General features: G+C 48.5%; 29 non-coding genes across 29 annotated transcripts; all 29 read right to left on the reverse strand.

Annotated features, from left to right (window-relative positions):
- Positions 1-44: 44 nt before the first annotated feature.
- Positions 45-126, reverse strand: Trnas-gcu. Its single transcript has one exon. It is a non-coding gene; the product is annotated as a tRNA-Ser (tRNA).
- Positions 127-965: 839 nt separating this feature from the next.
- Positions 966-1,047, reverse strand: Trnas-gcu. The gene has a single exon. It is a non-coding gene; the product is annotated as a tRNA-Ser (tRNA).
- Positions 1,048-1,885: 838 nt separating this feature from the next.
- Trnas-gcu lies at positions 1,886-1,967 on the reverse strand. Its single transcript has one exon. It is a non-coding gene; the product is annotated as a tRNA-Ser (tRNA).
- Positions 1,968-2,806: 839 nt separating this feature from the next.
- Trnas-gcu lies at positions 2,807-2,888 on the reverse strand. Its single transcript has one exon. It is a non-coding gene; the product is annotated as a tRNA-Ser (tRNA).
- Positions 2,889-3,726: 838 nt separating this feature from the next.
- Positions 3,727-3,808, reverse strand: Trnas-gcu. The gene has a single exon. It is a non-coding gene; the product is annotated as a tRNA-Ser (tRNA).
- Positions 3,809-4,647: 839 nt separating this feature from the next.
- Positions 4,648-4,729, reverse strand: Trnas-gcu. Its single transcript has one exon. It is a non-coding gene; the product is annotated as a tRNA-Ser (tRNA).
- An 839-nt stretch (positions 4,730-5,568) lies between these two features.
- Trnas-gcu lies at positions 5,569-5,650 on the reverse strand. The gene has a single exon. It is a non-coding gene; the product is annotated as a tRNA-Ser (tRNA).
- Positions 5,651-6,489: 839 nt separating this feature from the next.
- Trnas-gcu lies at positions 6,490-6,571 on the reverse strand. Its single transcript has one exon. It is a non-coding gene; the product is annotated as a tRNA-Ser (tRNA).
- An 839-nt stretch (positions 6,572-7,410) lies between these two features.
- Positions 7,411-7,492, reverse strand: Trnas-gcu. The gene has a single exon. It is a non-coding gene; the product is annotated as a tRNA-Ser (tRNA).
- Positions 7,493-8,331: 839 nt separating this feature from the next.
- Positions 8,332-8,413, reverse strand: Trnas-gcu. Its single transcript has one exon. It is a non-coding gene; the product is annotated as a tRNA-Ser (tRNA).
- Positions 8,414-9,252: 839 nt separating this feature from the next.
- On the reverse strand, positions 9,253-9,334 carry Trnas-gcu. The gene has a single exon. It is a non-coding gene; the product is annotated as a tRNA-Ser (tRNA).
- Positions 9,335-10,173: 839 nt separating this feature from the next.
- On the reverse strand, positions 10,174-10,255 carry Trnas-gcu. The gene has a single exon. It is a non-coding gene; the product is annotated as a tRNA-Ser (tRNA).
- An 839-nt stretch (positions 10,256-11,094) lies between these two features.
- Positions 11,095-11,176, reverse strand: Trnas-gcu. Its single transcript has one exon. It is a non-coding gene; the product is annotated as a tRNA-Ser (tRNA).
- An 839-nt stretch (positions 11,177-12,015) lies between these two features.
- Positions 12,016-12,097, reverse strand: Trnas-gcu. The gene has a single exon. It is a non-coding gene; the product is annotated as a tRNA-Ser (tRNA).
- An 839-nt stretch (positions 12,098-12,936) lies between these two features.
- Positions 12,937-13,018, reverse strand: Trnas-gcu. Its single transcript has one exon. It is a non-coding gene; the product is annotated as a tRNA-Ser (tRNA).
- Positions 13,019-13,856: 838 nt separating this feature from the next.
- Positions 13,857-13,938, reverse strand: Trnas-gcu. Its single transcript has one exon. It is a non-coding gene; the product is annotated as a tRNA-Ser (tRNA).
- An 838-nt stretch (positions 13,939-14,776) lies between these two features.
- Positions 14,777-14,858, reverse strand: Trnas-gcu. The gene has a single exon. It is a non-coding gene; the product is annotated as a tRNA-Ser (tRNA).
- An 839-nt stretch (positions 14,859-15,697) lies between these two features.
- Positions 15,698-15,779, reverse strand: Trnas-gcu. The gene has a single exon. It is a non-coding gene; the product is annotated as a tRNA-Ser (tRNA).
- Positions 15,780-16,618: 839 nt separating this feature from the next.
- Trnas-gcu lies at positions 16,619-16,700 on the reverse strand. The gene has a single exon. It is a non-coding gene; the product is annotated as a tRNA-Ser (tRNA).
- Positions 16,701-17,539: 839 nt separating this feature from the next.
- Positions 17,540-17,621, reverse strand: Trnas-gcu. The gene has a single exon. It is a non-coding gene; the product is annotated as a tRNA-Ser (tRNA).
- Positions 17,622-18,460: 839 nt separating this feature from the next.
- Positions 18,461-18,542, reverse strand: Trnas-gcu. Its single transcript has one exon. It is a non-coding gene; the product is annotated as a tRNA-Ser (tRNA).
- Positions 18,543-19,380: 838 nt separating this feature from the next.
- On the reverse strand, positions 19,381-19,462 carry Trnas-gcu. Its single transcript has one exon. It is a non-coding gene; the product is annotated as a tRNA-Ser (tRNA).
- Positions 19,463-20,300: 838 nt separating this feature from the next.
- Positions 20,301-20,382, reverse strand: Trnas-gcu. Its single transcript has one exon. It is a non-coding gene; the product is annotated as a tRNA-Ser (tRNA).
- Positions 20,383-21,221: 839 nt separating this feature from the next.
- Trnas-gcu lies at positions 21,222-21,303 on the reverse strand. The gene has a single exon. It is a non-coding gene; the product is annotated as a tRNA-Ser (tRNA).
- An 839-nt stretch (positions 21,304-22,142) lies between these two features.
- On the reverse strand, positions 22,143-22,224 carry Trnas-gcu. Its single transcript has one exon. It is a non-coding gene; the product is annotated as a tRNA-Ser (tRNA).
- Positions 22,225-23,063: 839 nt separating this feature from the next.
- Trnas-gcu lies at positions 23,064-23,145 on the reverse strand. The gene has a single exon. It is a non-coding gene; the product is annotated as a tRNA-Ser (tRNA).
- An 839-nt stretch (positions 23,146-23,984) lies between these two features.
- Trnas-gcu lies at positions 23,985-24,066 on the reverse strand. The gene has a single exon. It is a non-coding gene; the product is annotated as a tRNA-Ser (tRNA).
- An 839-nt stretch (positions 24,067-24,905) lies between these two features.
- Positions 24,906-24,987, reverse strand: Trnas-gcu. Its single transcript has one exon. It is a non-coding gene; the product is annotated as a tRNA-Ser (tRNA).
- An 838-nt stretch (positions 24,988-25,825) lies between these two features.
- On the reverse strand, positions 25,826-25,907 carry Trnas-gcu. The gene has a single exon. It is a non-coding gene; the product is annotated as a tRNA-Ser (tRNA).
- Between the last annotated feature and the right edge of the window lie 253 nt (positions 25,908-26,160).

A 26,160-nucleotide genomic window follows, 5' to 3' on the forward strand; every position in this document is an offset into this window, starting at 1 on the left:
CGGAGAAGGAGTGACCGCAAACGCGTGCTTCACGTAAAATTCATCGACGAGGATGGGATTCGAACCCACGCGTGCAGAGCACATTGGATTAGCAGTCCAACGCCTCAACCACTCGGCCACCTCGTCTGCTGGTACAACAGCTGTGTCTTGGGCTAGTGCTTGCGGAAAGAAGACATTTGTCGATTCGAAAACGCATTCAAAACATCGTACTGGGCCGGTGTTAACGTCTTATGCCAAGCTGCAGTGCAGCCGACCAAGCTCCCACTCGCGAATCGTTTAATGACAGCATCCGTCCACGTCGATATCCGATCGGGGCAAAATCACCGGCCCACCTATTTACCGCAGTAATAAGCATTGTATCGACATGCAGTGTCGTCTAATGCAAATGAGAAAGGTGCTGTGCATTCTTTTCCACGACTTACTGCAACGAAACGTACAGCTCGATACGCTACACTGATATTGCTTGCAAGGTTTTGACGTTCCCCCTAGCCCAAGATTGTCCTGCTGTTTGCGATGGAGCTTGGTGTTTGGTCGGCCACTAGCGACGGATGGCTGCAAAGTCAAGTCTCTCCAGTAGGCCTTGCCAAATCGCTTCTGTAGATGGCGGCCTCACTTGAAACAAACTGTCGGAAGGAGACAGTTGTGCTACAGATGGATTATTATAGGCTCGATACGTTAAAATGACTGCGACAGGTATGCACTTAAATATAAATAAGAGCTCGTCGTTCGCAAATACCAACATACTCTTAGCTGCAGCCGAAATTTCATTGGTTTGTAGATCTCGAAATGATGTTTAATTCGAAGGGCATACGCTATGGAATGTTGTGCGCTTTCATCTGGTAGGCAGTTTTGTCTCGTATTTCATACACACGCTATCTGCCACGTATACGCGTCGTTGTTACTACTGAGTGGCGTTTCGCACGGAGAAGGAGTGACCGCAAACGCGTGCTTCACGTAAAATTCATCGACGAGGATGGGATTCGAACCCACGCGTGCAGAGCACATTGGATTAGCAGTCCAACGCCTTAACCACTCGGCCACCTCGTCTGCTGGTACAAAAGCTGTGTCTTGGGCTAGTGCTTGCGGAAAGAAGACATTTGTCGATTCGAAAACGCATTCAAAACATCGTACTGGGCCGGTGTTAACGCCTATGCCAAGCTGCAGTGCAGCCGACCAAGCTCCCACTCGCGAATCGTTTAATGACAGCATCCGTCCACGTCGATATCCGATCGGGGCAAAATCACCGGCCCACCTATTTACCGCAGTAATAAGCATTGTATCGACATGCAGTGTCGTCTAATGCAAATGAGAAAGGTGCTGTGCATTCTTTTCCACGACTTACTGCAACGAAACGTACAGCTCGATACGCTACACTGATATTGCTTGCAAGGTTTTGACGTTCCCCCTAGCCCAAGATTGTCCTGCTGTTTGCGATGGAGCTTGGTGTTTGGTCGGCCACTAGCGACGGATGGCTGCAAAGTCAAGTCTCTCCAGTAGGCCTTGCCAAATCGCTTCTGTAGATGGCGGCCTCACTTGAAACAAACTGTCGGAAGGCGACAGTTGTGCTACAGATGGATTATTATAGGCTCGATACGTTAAAATGACTGCGACAGGTATGCACTTAAATATAAATAAGAGCTCGTCGTTCGCAAATACCAACATACTCTTAGCTGCAGCCGAAATTTCATTGGTTTGTAGATCTCGAAATGATGTTTAATTCGAAGGGCATACGCTATGGAATGTTGTGCGCTTTCATCTGGTAGGCAGTTTTGTCTCGTATTTCATACACACGCTATCTGCCACGTATACGCGTCGTTGTTACTACTGAGTGGCGTTTCGCACGGAGAAGGAGTGACCGCAAACGCGTGCTTCACGTAAAATTCATCGACGAGGATGGGATTCGAACCCACGCGTGCAGAGCACATTGGATTAGCAGTCCAACGCCTTAACCACTCGGCCACCTCGTCTGCTGGTACAACAGCTGTGTCTTGGGCTAGTGCTTGCGGAAAGAAGACATTTGTCGATTCGAAAACGCATTCAAAACATCGTACTGGGCCGGTGTTAACGCCTTATGCCAAGCTGCAGTGCAGCCGACCAAGCTCCCACTCGCGAATCGTTTAATGACAGCATCCGTCCACGTCGATATCCGATCGGGGCAAAATCACCGGCCCACCTATTTACCGCAGTAATAAGCATTGTATCGACATGCAGTGTCGTCTAATGCAAATGAGAAAGGTGCTGTGCATTCTTTTCCACGACTTACTGCAACGAAACGTACAGCTCGATACGCTACACTGATATTGCTTGCAAGGTTTTGACGTTCCCCCTAGCCCAAGATTGTCCTGCTGTTTGCGATGGAGCTTGGTGTTTGGTCGGCCACTAGCGACGGATGGCTGCAAAGTCAAGTCTCTCCAGTAGGCCTTGCCAAATCGCTTCTGTAGATGGCGGCCTCACTTGAAACAAACTGTCGGAAGGCGACAGTTGTGCTACAGATGGATTATTATAGGCTCGATACGTTAAAATGACTGCGACAGGTATGCACTTAAATATAAATAAGAGCTCGTCGTTCGCAAATACCAACATACTCTTAGCTGCAGCCGAAATTTCATTGGTTTGTAGATCTCGAAATGATGTTTAATTCGAAGGGCATACGCTATGGAATGTTGTGCGCTTTCATCTGGTAGGCAGTTTTGTCTCGTATTTCATACACACGCTATCTGCCACGTATACGCGTCGTTGTTACTACTGAGTGGCGTTTCGCACGGAGAAGGAGTGACCGCAAACGCGTGCTTCACGTAAAATTCATCGACGAGGATGGGATTCGAACCCACGCGTGCAGAGCACATTGGATTAGCAGTCCAACGCCTTAACCACTCGGCCACCTCGTCTGCTGGTACAAAAGCTGTGTCTTGGGCTAGTGCTTGCGGAAAGAAGACATTTGTCGATTCGAAAACGCATTCAAAACATCGTACTGGGCCGGTGTTAACGCCTATGCCAAGCTGCAGTGCAGCCGACCAAGCTCCCACTCGCGAATCGTTTAATGACAGCATCCGTCCACGTCGATATCCGATCGGGGCAAAATCACCGGCCCACCTATTTACCGCAGTAATAAGCATTGTATCGACATGCAGTGTCGTCTAATGCAAATGAGAAAGGTGCTGTGCATTCTTTTCCACGACTTACTGCAACGAAACGTACAGCTCGATACGCTACACTGATATTGCTTGCAAGGTTTTGACGTTCCCCCTAGCCCAAGATTGTCCTGCTGTTTGCGATGGAGCTTGGTGTTTGGTCGGCCACTAGCGACGGATGGCTGCAAAGTCAAGTCTCTCCAGTAGGCCTTGCCAAATCGCTTCTGTAGATGGCGGCCTCACTTGAAACAAACTGTCGGAAGGCGACAGTTGTGCTACAGATGGATTATTATAGGCTCGATACGTTAAAATGACTGCGACAGGTATGCACTTAAATATAAATAAGAGCTCGTCGTTCGCAAATACCAACATACTCTTAGCTGCAGCCGAAATTTCATTGGTTTGTAGATCTCGAAATGATGTTTAATTCGAAGGGCATACGCTATGGAATGTTGTGCGCTTTCATCTGGTAGGCAGTTTTGTCTCGTATTTCATACACACGCTATCTGCCACGTATACGCGTCGTTGTTACTACTGAGTGGCGTTTCGCACGGAGAAGGAGTGACCGCAAACGCGTGCTTCACGTAAAATTCATCGACGAGGATGGGATTCGAACCCACGCGTGCAGAGCACATTGGATTAGCAGTCCAACGCCTTAACCACTCGGCCACCTCGTCTGCTGGTACAACAGCTGTGTCTTGGGCTAGTGCTTGCGGAAAGAAGACATTTGTCGATTCGAAAACGCATTCAAAACATCGTTCTGGGTCGGTGTTAACGTCTTATGCCAAGCTGCAGTGCAGCCGACCAAGCTCCCACTCGCGAATCGTTTAATGACAGCATCCGTCCACGTCGATATCCGATCGGGGCAAAATCACCGGCCCACCTATTTACCGCAGGAATAAGCATTGTATCGACATGCAGTGTCGTCTAATGCAAATGAGAAAGGTGCTGTGCATTCTTTTCCACGACTTACTGCAACGAAACGTACAGCTCGATACGCTACACTGATATTGCTTGCAAGGTTTTGACGTTCCCCCTAGCCCAAGATTGTCCTGCTGTTTGCGATGGAGCTTGGTGTTTGGTCGGCCACTAGCGACGGATGGCTGCAAAGTCAAGTCTCTCCAGTAGGGCTTGCCAAATCGCTTCTGTAGATGGCGGCCTCACTTGAAACAAACTGTCGGAAGGCGACAGTTGTGCTACAGATGGATTATTATAGGCTCGATACGTTAAAATGACTGCGACAGGTATGCACTTAAATATAAATAAGAGCTCGTCGTTCGCAAATACCAACATACTCTTAGCTGCAGCCGAAATTTCATTGGTTTGTAGATCTCGAAATGATGTTTAATTCGAAGGGCATACGCTATGGAATGTTGTGCGCTTTCATCTGGTAGGCAGTTTTGTCTCGTATTTCATACACACGCTATCTGCCACGTATACGCGTCGTTGTTACTACTGAGTGGCGTTTCGCACGGAGAAGGAGTGACCGCAAACGCGTGCTTCACGTAAAATTCATCGACGAGGATGGGATTCGAACCCACGCGTGCAGAGCACATTGGATTAGCAGTCCAACGCCTTAACCACTCGGCCACCTCGTCTGCTGGTACAACAGCTGTGTCTTGGGCTAGTGCTTGCGGAAAGAAGACATTTGTCGATTCGAAAACGCATTCAAAACATCGTTCTGGGTCGGTGTTAACGTCTTATGCCAAGCTGCAGTGCAGCCGACCAAGCTCCCACTCGCGAATCGTTTAATGACAGCATCCGTCCACGTCGATATCCGATCGGGGCAAAATCACCGGCCCACCTATTTACCGCAGGAATAAGCATTGTATCGACATGCAGTGTCGTCTAATGCAAATGAGAAAGGTGCTGTGCATTCTTTTCCACGACTTACTGCAACGAAACGTACAGCTCGATACGCTACACTGATATTGCTTGCAAGGTTTTGACGTTCCCCCTAGCCCAAGATTGTCCTGCTGTTTGCGATGGAGCTTGGTGTTTGGTCGGCCACTAGCGACGGATGGCTGCAAAGTCAAGTCTCTCCAGTAGGGCTTGCCAAATCGCTTCTGTAGATGGCGGCCTCACTTGAAACAAACTGTCGGAAGGCGACAGTTGTGCTACAGATGGATTATTATAGGCTCGATACGTTAAAATGACTGCGACAGGTATGCACTTAAATATAAATAAGAGCTCGTCGTTCGCAAATACCAACATACTCTTAGCTGCAGCCGAAATTTCATTGGTTTGTAGATCTCGAAATGATGTTTAATTCGAAGGGCATACGCTATGGAATGTTGTGCGCTTTCATCTGGTAGGCAGTTTTGTCTCGTATTTCATACACACGCTATCTGCCACGTATACGCGTCGTTGTTACTACTGAGTGGCGTTTCGCACGGAGAAGGAGTGACCGCAAACGCGTGCTTCACGTAAAATTCATCGACGAGGATGGGATTCGAACCCACGCGTGCAGAGCACATTGGATTAGCAGTCCAACGCCTCAACCACTCGGCCACCTCGTCTGCTGGTACAACAGCTGTGTCTTGGGCTAGTGCTTGCGGAAAGAAGACATTTGTCGATTCGAAAACGCATTCAAAACATCGTACTGGGCCGGTGTTAACGTCTTATGCCAAGCTGCAGTGCAGCCGACCAAGCTCCCACTCGCGAATCGTTTAATGACAGCATCCGTCCACGTCGATATCCGATCGGGGCAAAATCACCGGCCCACCTATTTACCGCAGTAATAAGCATTGTATCGACATGCAGTGTCGTCTAATGCAAATGAGAAAGGTGCTGTGCATTCTTTTCCACGACTTACTGCAACGAAACGTACAGCTCGATACGCTACACTGATATTGCTTGCAAGGTTTTGACGTTCCCCCTAGCCCAAGATTGTCCTGCTGTTTGCGATGGAGCTTGGTGTTTGGTCGGCCACTAGCGACGGATGGCTGCAAAGTCAAGTCTCTCCAGTAGGCCTTGCCAAATCGCTTCTGTAGATGGCGGCCTCACTTGAAACAAACTGTCGGAAGGCGACAGTTGTGCTACAGATGGATTATTATAGGCTCGATACGTTAAAATGACTGCGACAGGTATGCACTTAAATATAAATAAGAGCTCGTCGTTCGCAAATACCAACATACTCTTAGCTGCAGCCGAAATTTCATTGGTTTGTAGATCTCGAAATGATGTTTAATTCGAAGGGCATACGCTATGGAATGTTGTGCGCTTTCATCTGGTAGGCAGTTTTGTCTCGTATTTCATACACACGCTATCTGCCACGTATACGCGTCGTTGTTACTACTGAGTGGCGTTTCGCACGGAGAAGGAGTGACCGCAAACGCGTGCTTCACGTAAAATTCATCGACGAGGATGGGATTCGAACCCACGCGTGCAGAGCACATTGGATTAGCAGTCCAACGCCTCAACCACTCGGCCACCTCGTCTGCTGGTACAACAGCTGTGTCTTGGGCTAGTGCTTGCGGAAAGAAGACATTTGTCGATTCGAAAACGCATTCAAAACATCGTACTGGGCCGGTGTTAACGTCTTATGCCAAGCTGCAGTGCAGCCGACCAAGCTCCCACTCGCGAATCGTTTAATGACAGCATCCGTCCACGTCGATATCCGATCGGGGCAAAATCACCGGCCCACCTATTTACCGCAGTAATAAGCATTGTATCGACATGCAGTGTCGTCTAATGCAAATGAGAAAGGTGCTGTGCATTCTTTTCCACGACTTACTGCAACGAAACGTACAGCTCGATACGCTACACTGATATTGCTTGCAAGGTTTTGACGTTCCCCCTAGCCCAAGATTGTCCTGCTGTTTGCGATGGAGCTTGGTGTTTGGTCGGCCACTAGCGACGGATGGCTGCAAAGTCAAGTCTCTCCAGTAGGCCTTGCCAAATCGCTTCTGTAGATGGCGGCCTCACTTGAAACAAACTGTCGGAAGGCGACAGTTGTGCTACAGATGGATTATTATAGGCTCGATACGTTAAAATGACTGCGACAGGTATGCACTTAAATATAAATAAGAGCTCGTCGTTCGCAAATACCAACATACTCTTAGCTGCAGCCGAAATTTCATTGGTTTGTAGATCTCGAAATGATGTTTAATTCGAAGGGCATACGCTATGGAATGTTGTGCGCTTTCATCTGGTAGGCAGTTTTGTCTCGTATTTCATACACACGCTATCTGCCACGTATACGCGTCGTTGTTACTACTGAGTGGCGTTTCGCACGGAGAAGGAGTGACCGCAAACGCGTGCTTCACGTAAAATTCATCGACGAGGATGGGATTCGAACCCACGCGTGCAGAGCACATTAGATTAGCAGTCCAACGCCTTAACCACTCGGCCACCTCGTCTGCTGGTACAACAGCTGTGTCTTGGGCTAGTGCTTGCGGAAAGAAGACATTTGTCGATTCGAAAACGCATTCAAAACATCGTTCTGGGTCGGTGTTAACGTCTTATGCCAAGCTGCAGTGCAGCCGACCAAGCTCCCACTCGCGAATCGTTTAATGACAGCATCCGTCCACGTCGATATCCGATCGGGGCAAAATCACCGGCCCACCTATTTACCGCAGGAATAAGCATTGTATCGACATGCAGTGTCGTCTAATGCAAATGAGAAAGGTGCTGTGCATTCTTTTCCACGACTTACTGCAACGAAACGTACAGCTCGATACGCTACACTGATATTGCTTGCAAGGTTTTGACGTTCCCCCTAGCCCAAGATTGTCCTGCTGTTTGCGATGGAGCTTGGTGTTTGGTCGGCCACTAGCGACGGATGGCTGCAAAGTCAAGTCTCTCCAGTAGGGCTTGCCAAATCGCTTCTGTAGATGGCGGCCTCACTTGAAACAAACTGTCGGAAGGCGACAGTTGTGCTACAGATGGATTATTATAGGCTCGATACGTTAAAATGACTGCGACAGGTATGCACTTAAATATAAATAAGAGCTCGTCGTTCGCAAATACCAACATACTCTTAGCTGCAGCCGAAATTTCATTGGTTTGTAGATCTCGAAATGATGTTTAATTCGAAGGGCATACGCTATGGAATGTTGTGCGCTTTCATCTGGTAGGCAGTTTTGTCTCGTATTTCATACACACGCTATCTGCCACGTATACGCGTCGTTGTTACTACTGAGTGGCGTTTCGCACGGAGAAGGAGTGACCGCAAACGCGTGCTTCACGTAAAATTCATCGACGAGGATGGGATTCGAACCCACGCGTGCAGAGCACATTGGATTAGCAGTCCAACGCCTCAACCACTCGGCCACCTCGTCTGCTGGTACAACAGCTGTGTCTTGGGCTAGTGCTTGCGGAAAGAAGACATTTGTCGATTCGAAAACGCATTCAAAACATCGTACTGGGCCGGTGTTAACGTCTTATGCCAAGCTGCAGTGCAGCCGACCAAGCTCCCACTCGCGAATCGTTTAATGACAGCATCCGTCCACGTCGATATCCGATCGGGGCAAAATCACCGGCCCACCTATTTACCGCAGTAATAAGCATTGTATCGACATGCAGTGTCGTCTAATGCAAATGAGAAAGGTGCTGTGCATTCTTTTCCACGACTTACTGCAACGAAACGTACAGCTCGATACGCTACACTGATATTGCTTGCAAGGTTTTGACGTTCCCCCTAGCCCAAGATTGTCCTGCTGTTTGCGATGGAGCTTGGTGTTTGGTCGGCCACTAGCGACGGATGGCTGCAAAGTCAAGTCTCTCCAGTAGGGCTTGCCAAATCGCTTCTGTAGATGGCGGCCTCACTTGAAACAAACTGTCGGAAGGCGACAGTTGTGCTACAGATGGATTATTATAGGCTCGATACGTTAAAATGACTGCGACAGGTATGCACTTAAATATAAATAAGAGCTCGTCGTTCGCAAATACCAACATACTCTTAGCTGCAGCCGAAATTTCATTGGTTTGTAGATCTCGAAATGATGTTTAATTCGAAGGGCATACGCTATGGAATGTTGTGCGCTTTCATCTGGTAGGCAGTTTTGTCTCGTATTTCATACACACGCTATCTGCCACGTATACGCGTCGTTGTTACTACTGAGTGGCGTTTCGCACGGAGAAGGAGTGACCGCAAACGCGTGCTTCACGTAAAATTCATCGACGAGGATGGGATTCGAACCCACGCGTGCAGAGCACATTGGATTAGCAGTCCAACGCCTTAACCACTCGGCCACCTCGTCTGCTGGTACAACAGCTGTGTCTTGGGCTAGTGCTTGCGGAAAGAAGACATTTGTCGATTCGAAAACGCATTCAAAACATCGTACTGGGCCGGTGTTAACGTCTTATGCCAAGCTGCAGTGCAGCCGACCAAGCTCCCACTCGCGAATCGTTTAATGACAGCATCCGTCCACGTCGATATCCGATCGGGGCAAAATCACCGGCCCACCTATTTACCGCAGTAATAAGCATTGTATCGACATGCAGTGTCGTCTAATGCAAATGAGAAAGGTGCTGTGCATTCTTTTCCACGACTTACTGCAACGAAACGTACAGCTCGATACGCTACACTGATATTGCTTGCAAGGTTTTGACGTTCCCCCTAGCCCAAGATTGTCCTGCTGTTTGCGATGGAGCTTGGTGTTTGGTCGGCCACTAGCGACGGATGGCTGCAAAGTCAAGTCTCTCCAGTAGGGCTTGCCAAATCGCTTCTGTAGATGGCGGCCTCACTTGAAACAAACTGTCGGAAGGCGACAGTTGTGCTACAGATGGATTATTATAGGCTCGATACGTTAAAATGACTGCGACAGGTATGCACTTAAATATAAATAAGAGCTCGTCGTTCGCAAATACCAACATACTCTTAGCTGCAGCCGAAATTTCATTGGTTTGTAGATCTCGAAATGATGTTTAATTCGAAGGGCATACGCTATGGAATGTTGTGCGCTTTCATCTGGTAGGCAGTTTTGTCTCGTATTTCATACACACGCTATCTGCCACGTATACGCGTCGTTGTTACTACTGAGTGGCGTTTCGCACGGAGAAGGAGTGACCGCAAACGCGTGCTTCACGTAAAATTCATCGACGAGGATGGGATTCGAACCCACGCGTGCAGAGCACATTGGATTAGCAGTCCAACGCCTTAACCACTCGGCCACCTCGTCTGCTGGTACAACAGCTGTGTCTTGGGCTAGTGCTTGCGGAAAGAAGACATTTGTCGATTCGAAAACGCATTCAAAACATCGTACTGGGCCGGTGTTAACGTCTTATGCCAAGCTGCAGTGCAGCCGACCAAGCTCCCACTCGCGAATCGTTTAATGACAGCATCCGTCCACGTCGATATCCGATCGGGGCAAAATCACCGGCCCACCTATTTACCGCAGTAATAAGCATTGTATCGACATGCAGTGTCGTCTAATGCAAATGAGAAAGGTGCTGTGCATTCTTTTCCACGACTTACTGCAACGAAACGTACAGCTCGATACGCTACACTGATATTGCTTGCAAGGTTTTGACGTTCCCCCTAGCCCAAGATTGTCCTGCTGTTTGCGATGGAGCTTGGTGTTTGGTCGGCCACTAGCGACGGATGGCTGCAAAGTCAAGTCTCTCCAGTAGGCCTTGCCAAATCGCTTCTGTAGATGGCGGCCTCACTTGAAACAAACTGTCGGAAGGCGACAGTTGTGCTACAGATGGATTATTATAGGCTCGATACGTTAAAATGACTGCGACAGGTATGCACTTAAATATAAATAAGAGCTCGTCGTTCGCAAATACCAACATACTCTTAGCTGCAGCCGAAATTTCATTGGTTTGTAGATCTCGAAATGATGTTTAATTCGAAGGGCATACGCTATGGAATGTTGTGCGCTTTCATCTGGTAGGCAGTTTTGTCTCGTATTTCATACACACGCTATCTGCCACGTATACGCGTCGTTGTTACTACTGAGTGGCGTTTCGCACGGAGAAGGAGTGACCGCAAACGCGTGCTTCACGTAAAATTCATCGACGAGGATGGGATTCGAACCCACGCGTGCAGAGCACATTGGATTAGCAGTCCAACGCCTTAACCACTCGGCCACCTCGTCTGCTGGTACAACAGCTGTGTCTTGGGCTAGTGCTTGCGGAAAGAAGACATTTGTCGATTCGAAAACGCATTCAAAACATCGTACTGGGCCGGTGTTAACGTCTTATGCCAAGCTGCAGTGCAGCCGACCAAGCTCCCACTCGCGAATCGTTTAATGACAGCATCCGTCCACGTCGATATCCGATCGGGGCAAAATCACCGGCCCACCTATTTACCGCAGTAATAAGCATTGTATCGACATGCAGTGTCGTCTAATGCAAATGAGAAAGGTGCTGTGCATTCTTTTCCACGACTTACTGCAACGAAACGTACAGCTCGATACGCTACACTGATATTGCTTGCAAGGTTTTGACGTTCCCCCTAGCCCAAGATTGTCCTGCTGTTTGCGATGGAGCTTGGTGTTTGGTCGGCCACTAGCGACGGATGGCTGCAAAGTCAAGTCTCTCCAGTAGGGCTTGCCAAATCGCTTCTGTAGATGGCGGCCTCACTTGAAACAAACTGTCGGAAGGCGACAGTTGTGCTACAGATGGATTATTATAGGCTCGATACGTTAAAATGACTGCGACAGGTATGCACTTAAATATAAATAAGAGCTCGTCGTTCGCAAATACCAACATACTCTTAGCTGCAGCCGAAATTTCATTGGTTTGTAGATCTCGAAATGATGTTTAATTCGAAGGGCATACGCTATGGAATGTTGTGCGCTTTCATCTGGTAGGCAGTTTTGTCTCGTATTTCATACACACGCTATCTGCCACGTATACGCGTCGTTGTTACTACTGAGTGGCGTTTCGCACGGAGAAGGAGTGACCGCAAACGCGTGCTTCACGTAAAATTCATCGACGAGGATGGGATTCGAACCCACGCGTGCAGAGCACATTGGATTAGCAGTCCAACGCCTTAACCACTCGGCCACCTCGTCTGCTGGTACAACAGCTGTGTCTTGGGCTAGTGCTTGCGGAAAGAAGACATTTGTCGATTCGAAAACGCATTCAAAACATCGTACTGGGCCGGTGTTAACGTCTTATGCCAAGCTGCAGTGCAGCCGACCAAGCTCCCACTCGCGAATCGTTTAATGACAGCATCCGTCCACGTCGATATCCGATCGGGGCAAAATCACCGGCCCACCTATTTACCGCAGTAATAAGCATTGTATCGACATGCAGTGTCGTCTAATGCAAATGAGAAAGGTGCTGTGCATTCTTTTCCACGACTTACTGCAACGAAACGTACAGCTCGATACGCTACACTGATATTGCTTGCAAGGTTTTGACGTTCCCCCTAGCCCAAGATTGTCCTGCTGTTTGCGATGGAGCTTGGTGTTTGGTCGGCCACTAGCGACGGATGGCTGCAAAGTCAAGTCTCTCCAGTAGGCCTTGCCAAATCGCTTCTGTAGATGGCGGCCTCACTTGAAACAAACTGTCGGAAGGCGACAGTTGTGCTACAGATGGATTATTATAGGCTCGATACGTTAAAATGACTGCGACAGGTATGCACTTAAATATAAATAAGAGCTCGTCGTTCGCAAATACCAACATACTCTTAGCTGCAGCCGAAATTTCATTGGTTTGTAGATCTCGAAATGATGTTTAATTCGAAGGGCATACGCTATGGAATGTTGTGCGCTTTCATCTGGTAGGCAGTTTTGTCTCGTATTTCATACACACGCTATCTGCCACGTATACGCGTCGTTGTTACTACTGAGTGGCGTTTCGCACGGAGAAGGAGTGACCGCAAACGCGTGCTTCACGTAAAATTCATCGACGAGGATGGGATTCGAACCCACGCGTGCAGAGCACATTGGATTAGCAGTCCAACGCCTTAACCACTCGGCCACCTCGTCTGCTGGTACAAAAGCTGTGTCTTGGGCTAGTGCTTGCGGAAAGAAGACATTTGTCGATTCGAAAACGCATTCAAAACATCGTACTGGGCCGGTGTTAACGCCTATGCCAAGCTGCAGTGCAGCCGACCAAGCTCCCACTCGCGAATCGTTTAATGACAGCATCCGTCCACGTCGATATCCGATCGGGGCAAAATCACCGGCCCACCTATTTACCGCAGTAATAAGCATTGTATCGACATGCAGTGTCGTCTAATGCAAATGAGAAAGGTGCTGTGCATTCTTTTCCACGACTTACTGCAACGAAACGTACAGCTCGATACGCTACACTGATATTGCTTGCAAGGTTTTGACGTTCCCCCTAGCCCAAGATTGTCCTGCTGTTTGCGATGGAGCTTGGTGTTTGGTCGGCCACTAGCGACGGATGGCTGCAAAGTCAAGTCTCTCCAGTAGGCCTTGCCAAATCGCTTCTGTAGATGGCGGCCTCACTTGAAACAAACTGTCGGAAGGCGACAGTTGTGCTACAGATGGATTATTATAGGCTCGATACGTTAAAATGACTGCGACAGGTATGCACTTAAATATAAATAAGAGCTCGTCGTTCGCAAATACCAACATACTCTTAGCTGCAGCCGAAATTTCATTGGTTTGTAGATCTCGAAATGATGTTTAATTCGAAGGGCATACGCTATGGAATGTTGTGCGCTTTCATCTGGTAGGCAGTTTTGTCTCGTATTTCATACACACGCTATCTGCCACGTATACGCGTCGTTGTTACTACTGAGTGGCGTTTCGCACGGAGAAGGAGTGACCGCAAACGCGTGCTTCACGTAAAATTCATCGACGAGGATGGGATTCGAACCCACGCGTGCAGAGCACATTGGATTAGCAGTCCAACGCCTTAACCACTCGGCCACCTCGTCTGCTGGTACAAAAGCTGTGTCTTGGGCTAGTGCTTGCGGAAAGAAGACATTTGTCGATTCGAAAACGCATTCAAAACATCGTACTGGGCCGGTGTTAACGCCTATGCCAAGCTGCAGTGCAGCCGACCAAGCTCCCACTCGCGAATCGTTTAATGACAGCATCCGTCCACGTCGATATCCGATCGGGGCAAAATCACCGGCCCACCTATTTACCGCAGTAATAAGCATTGTATCGACATGCAGTGTCGTCTAATGCAAATGAGAAAGGTGCTGTGCATTCTTTTCCACGACTTACTGCAACGAAACGTACAGCTCGATACGCTACACTGATATTGCTTGCAAGGTTTTGACGTTCCCCCTAGCCCAAGATTGTCCTGCTGTTTGCGATGGAGCTTGGTGTTTGGTCGGCCACTAGCGACGGATGGCTGCAAAGTCAAGTCTCTCCAGTAGGCCTTGCCAAATCGCTTCTGTAGATGGCGGCCTCACTTGAAACAAACTGTCGGAAGGCGACAGTTGTGCTACAGATGGATTATTATAGGCTCGATACGTTAAAATGACTGCGACAGGTATGCACTTAAATATAAATAAGAGCTCGTCGTTCGCAAATACCAACATACTCTTAGCTGCAGCCGAAATTTCATTGGTTTGTAGATCTCGAAATGATGTTTAATTCGAAGGGCATACGCTATGGAATGTTGTGCGCTTTCATCTGGTAGGCAGTTTTGTCTCGTATTTCATACACACGCTATCTGCCACGTATACGCGTCGTTGTTACTACTGAGTGGCGTTTCGCACGGAGAAGGAGTGACCGCAAACGCGTGCTTCACGTAAAATTCATCGACGAGGATGGGATTCGAACCCACGCGTGCAGAGCACATTGGATTAGCAGTCCAACGCCTTAACCACTCGGCCACCTCGTCTGCTGGTACAACAGCTGTGTCTTGGGCTAGTGCTTGCGGAAAGAAGACATTTGTCGATTCGAAAACGCATTCAAAACATCGTTCTGGGTCGGTGTTAACGTCTTATGCCAAGCTGCAGTGCAGCCGACCAAGCTCCCACTCGCGAATCGTTTAATGACAGCATCCGTCCACGTCGATATCCGATCGGGGCAAAATCACCGGCCCACCTATTTACCGCAGGAATAAGCATTGTATCGACATGCAGTGTCGTCTAATGCAAATGAGAAAGGTGCTGTGCATTCTTTTCCACGACTTACTGCAACGAAACGTACAGCTCGATACGCTACACTGATATTGCTTGCAAGGTTTTGACGTTCCCCCTAGCCCAAGATTGTCCTGCTGTTTGCGATGGAGCTTGGTGTTTGGTCGGCCACTAGCGACGGATGGCTGCAAAGTCAAGTCTCTCCAGTAGGGCTTGCCAAATCGCTTCTGTAGATGGCGGCCTCACTTGAAACAAACTGTCGGAAGGCGACAGTTGTGCTACAGATGGATTATTATAGGCTCGATACGTTAAAATGACTGCGACAGGTATGCACTTAAATATAAATAAGAGCTCGTCGTTCGCAAATACCAACATACTCTTAGCTGCAGCCGAAATTTCATTGGTTTGTAGATCTCGAAATGATGTTTAATTCGAAGGGCATACGCTATGGAATGTTGTGCGCTTTCATCTGGTAGGCAGTTTTGTCTCGTATTTCATACACACGCTATCTGCCACGTATACGCGTCGTTGTTACTACTGAGTGGCGTTTCGCACGGAGAAGGAGTGACCGCAAACGCGTGCTTCACGTAAAATTCATCGACGAGGATGGGATTCGAACCCACGCGTGCAGAGCACATTGGATTAGCAGTCCAACGCCTCAACCACTCGGCCACCTCGTCTGCTGGTACAACAGCTGTGTCTTGGGCTAGTGCTTGCGGAAAGAAGACATTTGTCGATTCGAAAACGCATTCAAAACATCGTACTGGGCCGGTGTTAACGTCTTATGCCAAGCTGCAGTGCAGCCGACCAAGCTCCCACTCGCGAATCGTTTAATGACAGCATCCGTCCACGTCGATATCCGATCGGGGCAAAATCACCGGCCCACCTATTTACCGCAGTAATAAGCATTGTATCGACATGCAGTGTCGTCTAATGCAAATGAGAAAGGTGCTGTGCATTCTTTTCCACGACTTACTGCAACGAAACGTACAGCTCGATACGCTACACTGATATTGCTTGCAAGGTTTTGACGTTCCCCCTAGCCCAAGATTGTCCTGCTGTTTGCGATGGAGCTTGGTGTTTGGTCGGCCACTAGCGACGGATGGCTGCAAAGTCAAGTCTCTCCAGTAGGCCTTGCCAAATCGCTTCTGTAGATGGCGGCCTCACTTGAAACAAACTGTCGGAAGGCGACAGTTGTGCTACAGATGGATTATTATAGGCTCGATACGTTAAAATGACTGCGACAGGTATGCACTTAAATATAAATAAGAGCTCGTCGTTCGCAAATACCAACATACTCTTAGCTGCAGCCGAAATTTCATTGGTTTGTAGATCTCGAAATGATGTTTAATTCGAAGGGCATACGCTATGGAATGTTGTGCGCTTTCATCTGGTAGGCAGTTTTGTCTCGTATTTCATACACACGCTATCTGCCACGTATACGCGTCGTTGTTACTACTGAGTGGCGTTTCGCACGGAGAAGGAGTGACCGCAAACGCGTGCTTCACGTAAAATTCATCGACGAGGATGGGATTCGAACCCACGCGTGCAGAGCACATTGGATTAGCAGTCCAACGCCTCAACCACTCGGCCACCTCGTCTGCTGGTACAACAGCTGTGTCTTGGGCTAGTGCTTGCGGAAAGAAGACATTTGTCGATTCGAAAACGCATTCAAAACATCGTACTGGGCCGGTGTTAACGTCTTATGCCAAGCTGCAGTGCAGCCGACCAAGCTCCCACTCGCGAATCGTTTAATGACAGCATCCGTCCACGTCGATATCCGATCGGGGCAAAATCACCGGCCCACCTATTTACCGCAGTAATAAGCATTGTATCGACATGCAGTGTCGTCTAATGCAAATGAGAAAGGTGCTGTGCATTCTTTTCCACGACTTACTGCAACGAAACGTACAGCTCGATACGCTACACTGATATTGCTTGCAAGGTTTTGACGTTCCCCCTAGCCCAAGATTGTCCTGCTGTTTGCGATGGAGCTTGGTGTTTGGTCGGCCACTAGCGACGGATGGCTGCAAAGTCAAGTCTCTCCAGTAGGGCTTGCCAAATCGCTTCTGTAGATGGCGGCCTCACTTGAAACAAACTGTCGGAAGGCGACAGTTGTGCTACAGATGGATTATTATAGGCTCGATACGTTAAAATGACTGCGACAGGTATGCACTTAAATATAAATAAGAGCTCGTCGTTCGCAAATACCAACATACTCTTAGCTGCAGCCGAAATTTCATTGGTTTGTAGATCTCGAAATGATGTTTAATTCGAAGGGCATACGCTATGGAATGTTGTGCGCTTTCATCTGGTAGGCAGTTTTGTCTCGTATTTCATACACACGCTATCTGCCACGTATACGCGTCGTTGTTACTACTGAGTGGCGTTTCGCACGGAGAAGGAGTGACCGCAAACGCGTGCTTCACGTAAAATTCATCGACGAGGATGGGATTCGAACCCACGCGTGCAGAGCACATTGGATTAGCAGTCCAACGCCTTAACCACTCGGCCACCTCGTCTGCTGGTACAACAGCTGTGTCTTGGGCTAGTGCTTGCGGAAAGAAGACATTTGTCGATTCGAAAACGCATTCAAAACATCGTACTGGGCCGGTGTTAACGTCTTATGCCAAGCTGCAGTGCAGCCGACCAAGCTCCCACTCGCGAATCGTTTAATGACAGCATCCGTCCACGTCGATATCCGATCGGGGCAAAATCACCGGCCCACCTATTTACCGCAGTAATAAGCATTGTATCGACATGCAGTGTCGTCTAATGCAAATGAGAAAGGTGCTGTGCATTCTTTTCCACGACTTACTGCAACGAAACGTACAGCTCGATACGCTACACTGATATTGCTTGCAAGGTTTTGACGTTCCCCCTAGCCCAAGATTGTCCTGCTGTTTGCGATGGAGCTTGGTGTTTGGTCGGCCACTAGCGACGGATGGCTGCAAAGTCAAGTCTCTCCAGTAGGCCTTGCCAAATCGCTTCTGTAGATGGCGGCCTCACTTGAAACAAACTGTCGGAAGGCGACAGTTGTGCTACAGATGGATTATTATAGGCTCGATACGTTAAAATGACTGCGACAGGTATGCACTTAAATATAAATAAGAGCTCGTCGTTCGCAAATACCAACATACTCTTAGCTGCAGCCGAAATTTCATTGGTTTGTAGATCTCGAAATGATGTTTAATTCGAAGGGCATACGCTATGGAATGTTGTGCGCTTTCATCTGGTAGGCAGTTTTGTCTCGTATTTCATACACACGCTATCTGCCACGTATACGCGTCGTTGTTACTACTGAGTGGCGTTTCGCACGGAGAAGGAGTGACCGCAAACGCGTGCTTCACGTAAAATTCATCGACGAGGATGGGATTCGAACCCACGCGTGCAGAGCACATTGGATTAGCAGTCCAACGCCTTAACCACTCGGCCACCTCGTCTGCTGGTACAAAAGCTGTGTCTTGGGCTAGTGCTTGCGGAAAGAAGACATTTGTCGATTCGAAAACGCATTCAAAACATCGTACTGGGCCGGTGTTAACGCCTATGCCAAGCTGCAGTGCAGCCGACCAAGCTCCCACTCGCGAATCGTTTAATGACAGCATCCGTCCACGTCGATATCCGATCGGGGCAAAATCACCGGCCCACCTATTTACCGCAGTAATAAGCATTGTATCGACATGCAGTGTCGTCTAATGCAAATGAGAAAGGTGCTGTGCATTCTTTTCCACGACTTACTGCAACGAAACGTACAGCTCGATACGCTACACTGATATTGCTTGCAAGGTTTTGACGTTCCCCCTAGCCCAAGATTGTCCTGCTGTTTGCGATGGAGCTTGGTGTTTGGTCGGCCACTAGCGACGGATGGCTGCAAAGTCAAGTCTCTCCAGTAGGCCTTGCCAAATCGCTTCTGTAGATGGCGGCCTCACTTGAAACAAACTGTCGGAAGGCGACAGTTGTGCTACAGATGGATTATTATAGGCTCGATACGTTAAAATGACTGCGACAGGTATGCACTTAAATATAAATAAGAGCTCGTCGTTCGCAAATACCAACATACTCTTAGCTGCAGCCGAAATTTCATTGGTTTGTAGATCTCGAAATGATGTTTAATTCGAAGGGCATACGCTATGGAATGTTGTGCGCTTTCATCTGGTAGGCAGTTTTGTCTCGTATTTCATACACACGCTATCTGCCACGTATACGCGTCGTTGTTACTACTGAGTGGCGTTTCGCACGGAGAAGGAGTGACCGCAAACGCGTGCTTCACGTAAAATTCATCGACGAGGATGGGATTCGAACCCACGCGTGCAGAGCACATTGGATTAGCAGTCCAACGCCTTAACCACTCGGCCACCTCGTCTGCTGGTACAAAAGCTGTGTCTTGGGCTAGTGCTTGCGGAAAGAAGACATTTGTCGATTCGAAAACGCATTCAAAACATCGTACTGGGCCGGTGTTAACGCCTATGCCAAGCTGCAGTGCAGCCGACCAAGCTCCCACTCGCGAATCGTTTAATGACAGCATCCGTCCACGTCGATATCCGATCGGGGCAAAATCACCGGCCCACCTATTTACCGCAGTAATAAGCATTGTATCGACATGCAGTGTCGTCTAATGCAAATGAGAAAGGTGCTGTGCATTCTTTTCCACGACTTACTGCAACGAAACGTACAGCTCGATACGCTACACTGATATTGCTTGCAAGGTTTTGACGTTCCCCCTAGCCCAAGATTGTCCTGCTGTTTGCGATGGAGCTTGGTGTTTGGTCGGCCACTAGCGACGGATGGCTGCAAAGTCAAGTCTCTCCAGTAGGCCTTGCCAAATCGCTTCTGTAGATGGCGGCCTCACTTGAAACAAACTGTCGGAAGGCGACAGTTGTGCTACAGATGGATTATTATAGGCTCGATACGTTAAAATGACTGCGACAGGTATGCACTTAAATATAAATAAGAGCTCGTCGTTCGCAAATACCAACATACTCTTAGCTGCAGCCGAAATTTCATTGGTTTGTAGATCTCGAAATGATGTTTAATTCGAAGGGCATACGCTATGGAATGTTGTGCGCTTTCATCTGGTAGGCAGTTTTGTCTCGTATTTCATACACACGCTATCTGCCACGTATACGCGTCGTTGTTACTACTGAGTGGCGTTTCGCACGGAGAAGGAGTGACCGCAAACGCGTGCTTCACGTAAAATTCATCGACGAGGATGGGATTCGAACCCACGCGTGCAGAGCACATTGGATTAGCAGTCCAACGCCTTAACCACTCGGCCACCTCGTCTGCTGGTACAACAGCTGTGTCTTGGGCTAGTGCTTGCGGAAAGAAGACATTTGTCGATTCGAAAACGCATTCAAAACATCGTTCTGGGTCGGTGTTAACGTCTTATGCCAAGCTGCAGTGCAGCCGACCAAGCTCCCACTCGCGAATCGTTTAATGACAGCATCCGTCCACGTCGATATCCGATCGGGGCAAAATCACCGGCCCACCTATTTACCGCAGGAATAAGCATTGTATCGACATGCAGTGTCGTCTAATGCAAATGAGAAAGGTGCTGTGCATTCTTTTCCACGACTTACTGCAACGAAACGTACAGCTCGATACGCTACACTGATATTGCTTGCAAGGTTTTGACGTTCCCCCTAGCCCAAGATTGTCCTGCTGTTTGCGATGGAGCTTGGTGTTTGGTCGGCCACTAGCGACGGATGGCTGCAAAGTCAAGTCTCTCCAGTAGGGCTTGCCAAATCGCTTCTGTAGATGGCGGCCTCACTTGAAACAAACTGTCGGAAGGCGACAGTTGTGCTACAGATGGATTATTATAGGCTCGATACGTTAAAATGACTGCGACAGGTATGCACTTAAATATAAATAAGAGCTCGTCGTTCGCAAATACCAACATACTCTTAGCTGCAGCCGAAATTTCATTGGTTTGTAGATCTCGAAATGATGTTTAATTCGAAGGGCATACGCTATGGAATGTTGTGCGCTTTCATCTGGTAGGCAGTTTTGTCTCGTATTTCATACACACGCTATCTGCCACGTATACGCGTCGTTGTTACTACTGAGTGGCGTTTCGCACGGAGAAGGAGTGACCGCAAACGCGTGCTTCACGTAAAATTCATCGACGAGGATGGGATTCGAACCCACGCGTGCAGAGCACATTGGATTAGCAGTCCAACGCCTCAACCACTCGGCCACCTCGTCTGCTGGTACAACAGCTGTGTCTTGGGCTAGTGCTTGCGGAAAGAAGACATTTGTCGATTCGAAAACGCATTCAAAACATCGTACTGGGCCGGTGTTAACGTCTTATGCCAAGCTGCAGTGCAGCCGACCAAGCTCCCACTCGCGAATCGTTTAATGACAGCATCCGTCCACGTCGATATCCGATCGGGGCAAAATCACCGGCCCACCTATTTACCGCAGTAATAAGCATTGTATCGACATGCAGTGTCGTCTAATGCAAATGAGAAAGGTGCTGTGCATTCTTTTCCACGACTTACTGCAACGAAACGTACAGCTCGATACGCTACACTGATATTGCTTGCAAGGTTTTGACGTTCCCCCTAGCCCAAGATTGTCCTGCTGTTTGCGATGGAGCTTGGTGTTTGGTCGGCCACTAGCGACGGATGGCTGCAAAGTCAAGTCTCTCCAGTAGGCCTTGCCAAATCGCTTCTGTAGATGGCGGCCTCACTTGAAACAAACTGTCGGAAGGCGACAGTTGTGCTACAGATGGATTATTATAGGCTCGATACGTTAAAATGACTGCGACAGGTATGCACTTAAATATAAATAAGAGCTCGTCGTTCGCAAATACCAACATACTCTTAGCTGCAGCCGAAATTTCATTGGTTTGTAGATCTCGAAATGATGTTTAATTCGAAGGGCATACGCTATGGAATGTTGTGCGCTTTCATCTGGTAGGCAGTTTTGTCTCGTATTTCATACACACGCTATCTGCCACGTATACGCGTCGTTGTTACTACTGAGTGGCGTTTCGCACGGAGAAGGAGTGACCGCAAACGCGTGCTTCACGTAAAATTCATCGACGAGGATGGGATTCGAACCCACGCGTGCAGAGCACATTGGATTAGCAGTCCAACGCCTCAACCACTCGGCCACCTCGTCTGCTGGTACAACAGCTGTGTCTTGGGCTAGTGCTTGCGGAAAGAAGACATTTGTCGATTCGAAAACGCATTCAAAACATCGTACTGGGCCGGTGTTAACGTCTTATGCCAAGCTGCAGTGCAGCCGACCAAGCTCCCACTCGCGAATCGTTTAATGACAGCATCCGTCCACGTCGATATCCGATCGGGGCAAAATCACCGGCCCACCTATTTACCGCAGTAATAAGCATTGTATCGACATGCAGTGTCGTCTAATGCAAATGAGAAAGGTGCTGTGCATTCTTTTCCACGACTTACTGCAACGAAACGTACAGCTCGATACGCTACACTGATATTGCTTGCAAGGTTTTGACGTTCCCCCTAGCCCAAGATTGTCCTGCTGTTTGCGATGGAGCTTGGTGTTTGGTCGGCCACTAGCGACGGATGGCTGCAAAGTCAAGTCTCTCCAGTAGGCCTTGCCAAATCGCTTCTGTAGATGGCGGCCTCACTTGAAACAAACTGTCGGAAGGCGACAGTTGTGCTACAGATGGATTATTATAGGCTCGATACGTTAAAATGACTGCGACAGGTATGCACTTAAATATAAATAAGAGCTCGTCGTTCGCAAATACCAACATACTCTTAGCTGCAGCCGAAATTTCATTGGTTTGTAGATCTCGAAATGATGTTTAATTCGAAGGGCATACGCTATGGAATGTTGTGCGCTTTCATCTGGTAGGCAGTTTTGTCTCGTATTTCATACACACGCTATCTGCCACGTATACGCGTCGTTGTTACTACTGAGTGGCGTTTCGCACGGAGAAGGAGTGACCGCAAACGCGTGCTTCACGTAAAATTCATCGACGAGGATGGGATTCGAACCCACGCGTGCAGAGCACATTGGATTAGCAGTCCAACGCCTTAACCACTCGGCCACCTCGTCTGCTGGTACAACAGCTGTGTCTTGGGCTAGTGCTTGCGGAAAGAAGACATTTGTCGATTCGAAAACGCATTCAAAACATCGTTCTGGGTCGGTGTTAACGTCTTATGCCAAGCTGCAGTGCAGCCGACCAAGCTCCCACTCGCGAATCGTTTAATGACAGCATCCGTCCACGTCGATATCCGATCGGGGCAAAATCACCGGCCCACCTATTTACCGCAGGAATAAGCATTGTATCGACATGCAGTGTCGTCTAATGCAAATGAGAAAGGTGCTGTGCATTCTTTTCCACGACTTACTGCAACGAAACGTACAGCTCGATACGCTACACTGATATTGCTTGCAAGGTTTTGACGTTCCCCCTAGCCCAAGATTGTCCTGCTGTTTGCGATGGAGCTTGGTGTTTGGTCGGCCACTAGCGACGGATGGCTGCAAAGTCAAGTCTCTCCAGTAGGGCTTGCCAAATCGCTTCTGTAGATGGCGGCCTCACTTGAAACAAACTGTCGGAAGGCGACAGTTGTGCTACAGATGGATTATTATAGGCTCGATACGTTAAAATGACTGCGACAGGTATGCACTTAAATATAAATAAGAGCTCGTCGTTCGCAAATACCAACATACTCTTAGCTGCAGCCGAAATTTCATTGGTTTGTAGATCTCGAAATGATGTTTAATTCGAAGGGCATACGCTATGGAATGTTGTGCGCTTTCATCTGGTAGGCAGTTTTGTCTCGTATTTCATACACACGCTATCTGCCACGTATACGCGTCGTTGTTACTACTGAGTGGCGTTTCGCACGGAGAAGGAGTGACCGCAAACGCGTGCTTCACGTAAAATTCATCGACGAGGATGGGATTCGAACCCACGCGTGCAGAGCACATTGGATTAGCAGTCCAACGCCTCAACCACTCGGCCACCTCGTCTGCTGGTACAACAGCTGTGTCTTGGGCTAGTGCTTGCGGAAAGAAGACATTTGTCGATTCGAAAACGCATTCAAAACATCGTACTGGGCCGGTGTTAACGTCTTATGCCAAGCTGCAGTGCAGCCGACCAAGCTCCCACTCGCGAATCGTTTAATGACAGCATCCGTCCACGTCGATATCCGATCGGGGCAAAATCACCGGCCCACCTATTTACCGCAGTAATAAGCATTGTATCGACATGCAGTGTCGTCTAATGCAAATGAGAAAGGTGCTGTGCATTCTTTTCCACGACTTACTGCAACGAAACGTACAGCTCGATACGCTACACTGATATTGCTTGCAAGGTTTTGACGTTCCCCCTAGCCCAAGATTGTCCTGCTGTTTGCGATGGAGCTTGGTGTTTGGTCGGCCACTAGCGACGGATGGCTGCAAAGTCAAGTCTCTCCAGTAGGCCTTGCCAAATCGCTTCTGTAGATGGCGGCCTCACTTGAAACAAACTGTCGGAAGGCGACAGTTGTGCTACAGATGGATTATTATAGGCTCGATACGTTAAAATGACTGCGACAGGTATGCACTTAAATATAAATAAGAGCTCGTCGTTCGCAAATACCAACATACTCTTAGCTGCAGCCGAAATTTCATTGGTTTGTAGATCTCGAAATGATGTTTAATTCGAAGGGCATACGCTATGGAATGTTGTGCGCTTTCATCTGGTAGGCAGTTTTGTCTCGTATTTCATACACACGCTATCTGCCACGTATACGCGTCGTTGTTACTACTGAGTGGCGTTTCGCACGGAGAAGGAGTGACCGCAAACGCGTGCTTCACGTAAAATTCATCGACGAGGATGGGATTCGAACCCACGCGTGCAGAGCACATTGGATTAGCAGTCCAACGCCTTAACCACTCGGCCACCTCGTCTGCTGGTACAAAAGCTGTGTCTTGGGCTAGTGCTTGCGGAAAGAAGACATTTGTCGATTCGAAAACGCATTCAAAACATCGTACTGGGCCGGTGTTAACGCCTATGCCAAGCTGCAGTGCAGCCGACCAAGCTCCCACTCGCGAATCGTTTAATGACAGCATCCGTCCACGTCGATATCCGATCGGGGCAAAATCACCGGCCCACCTATTTACCGCAGTAATAAGCATTGTATCGACATGCAGTGTCGTCTAATGCAAATGAGAAAGGTGCTGTGCATTCTTTTCCACGACTTACTGCAACGAAACGTACAGCTCGATACGCTACACTGATATTGCTTGCAAGGTTTTGACGTTCCCCCTAGCCCAAGATTGTCCTGCTGTTTGCGATGGAGCTTGGTGTTTGGTCGGCCACTAGCGACGGATGGCTGCAAAGTCAAGTCTCTCCAGTAGGCCTTGCCAAATCGCTTCTGTAGATGGCGGCCTCACTTGAAACAAACTGTCGGAAGGCGACAGTTGTGCTACAGATGGATTATTATAGGCTCGATACGTTAAAATGACTGCGACAGGTATGCACTTAAATATAAATAAGAGCTCGTCGTTCGCAAATACCAACATACTCTTAGCTGCAGCCGAAATTTCATTGGTTTGTAGATCTCGAAATGATGTTTAATTCGAAGGGCATACGCTATGGAATGTTGTGCGCTTTCATCTGGTAGGCAGTTTTGTCTCGTATTTCATACACACGCTATCTGCCACGTATACGCGTCGTTGTTACTACTGAGTGGCGTTTCGCACGGAGAAGGAGTGACCGCAAACGCGTGCTTCACGTAAAATTCATCGACGAGGATGGGATTCGAACCCACGCGTGCAGAGCACATTAGATTAGCAGTCCAACGCCTTAACCACTCGGCCACCTCGTCTGCTGGTACAACAGCTGTGTCTTGGGCTAGTGCTTGCGGAAAGAAGACATTTGTCGATTCGAAAACGCATTCAAAACATCGTTCTGGGTCGGTGTTAACGTCTTATGCCAAGCTGCAGTGCAGCCGACCAAGCTCCCACTCGCGAATCGTTTAATGACAGCATCCGTCCACGTCGATATCCGATCGGGGCAAAATCACCGGCCCACCTATTTACCGCAGGAATAAGCATTGTATCGACATGCAGTGTCGTCTA

This window comes from Schistocerca piceifrons, unplaced genomic scaffold, assembly GCF_021461385.2.
Source record: "Schistocerca piceifrons isolate TAMUIC-IGC-003096 unplaced genomic scaffold, iqSchPice1.1 HiC_scaffold_637, whole genome shotgun sequence".
NCBI lineage: Eukaryota > Metazoa > Arthropoda > Insecta > Orthoptera > Acrididae > Schistocerca > Schistocerca piceifrons.